This window comes from Lampris incognitus, chromosome 2, assembly GCF_029633865.1.
Source record: "Lampris incognitus isolate fLamInc1 chromosome 2, fLamInc1.hap2, whole genome shotgun sequence".
In the NCBI taxonomy this organism is placed as follows: Eukaryota; Metazoa; Chordata; class Actinopteri; order Lampriformes; family Lampridae; genus Lampris; species Lampris incognitus.
Window position 1 is genome coordinate 148,046,199 of NC_079212.1, and position 1,364 is coordinate 148,047,562.

Genomic DNA, 1,364 nt, shown 5'->3' on the forward strand with positions numbered 1-1,364 from the left:
AGTCTCTAGATGTGCAAAGCTGGTAGAGACATACCCCAAAAGACTTGCAGCTGTAGTTGCAGCAAAAGGCGGTTCCGCAAAGTATTGACTCAGGGGGGCTGAATACTTTTGCACACCGCACTTTTCAGTTTTTTATTTGTAAAAAAAAATGTAAAATCATGTATAATTTTCTTTATACTTCACAATTGTGTGCCACTTTGTGTTGGTCTTTCACATAAAATTCCAATAAAATATATTTATCTTTGTGGTCGAAACGTGACAAAATGTGGAAAAGTTCAAGGGGTATGAATACTTTTGCAAGCCACTGTAATTGTAACTCGACTCCATTTTGGGGGAGCACGGTCACCCAAAGTCTCGCCCAGTGATTGGCTTATTCAACTGGAAAAGTCCTGTCTATTTCTCTCATTACAAACCCTCTTCATCTGTCTCTTCTCTGTCATCCATCATCATTCTGTGTGCACACACACACTCATACACCAATGGCAATGTCAACTATGCAAGGTAACAAGCAGCTCATCAGGAGCAGTTAGAAGTTGGATGTCTTTCTCAGGGACACCTCCACATTTTTGTAAGGAGGAGCCGAGGATCGAACTGGCAACCCTCTTGTTACCAGACGACCTGCTCTACCTCCTGAGCTATTGCTGCTCCCCTCTTTTTTCACCCTAATTGTACTTGGCCAATTACCCCACTCTTCTGACCTGTCGTGGTCGCTGCTCCACCCCCTCTGCCGATCCGGGGAGGGCTGCAGACTACCACGTGTCTCCTCTGTTACATGTGGAGTCACCAGCCGCTTCTCATCTGACAGTGAGGAGTTTCACCAGGGGAACATAACGCATGGGAGGATGATGCTATTCCCCCCAGTTCCCCCTACCCCCCAAACAGGTGCCCCGACCAACCAGAGGAGGCGCTAGTACAGCAACCAGGACACATACTCACATCCGGCTTCCCACCCGCAGATAGGGCCAATTGTCTCTGTAGGGACGCTTGACCAAGCCGGAGGTAACACAGGGATTCGAACCGCCAATCCCCCGTGTTGGTAGGCAACGGAATAGACCGCTACACTACCCAGACACCCAAGCTACTGCTGCTTTACATAAAATCAAGTCCATTCATCATTCACATATCTCTGTCATTTCTCTGTCATCTATCATCATTTTAGGGTTTCATTTGTTGGAACTGTATCAGGCTGGTGTTTTTCTGACCTTTGACCTCCTTCCTGTTGCTTGTTTTTTGTGATGGAGAAGGACTTGCGATACATTTGTCTGGATGTCAACTGTCAAATACTCCTCCATTCATTTCTCTCTGCACTTCCCTTTTTTAATTTTCCCTTCTTGACTCCTCTATCCTCAGATGACTGTGGGGAG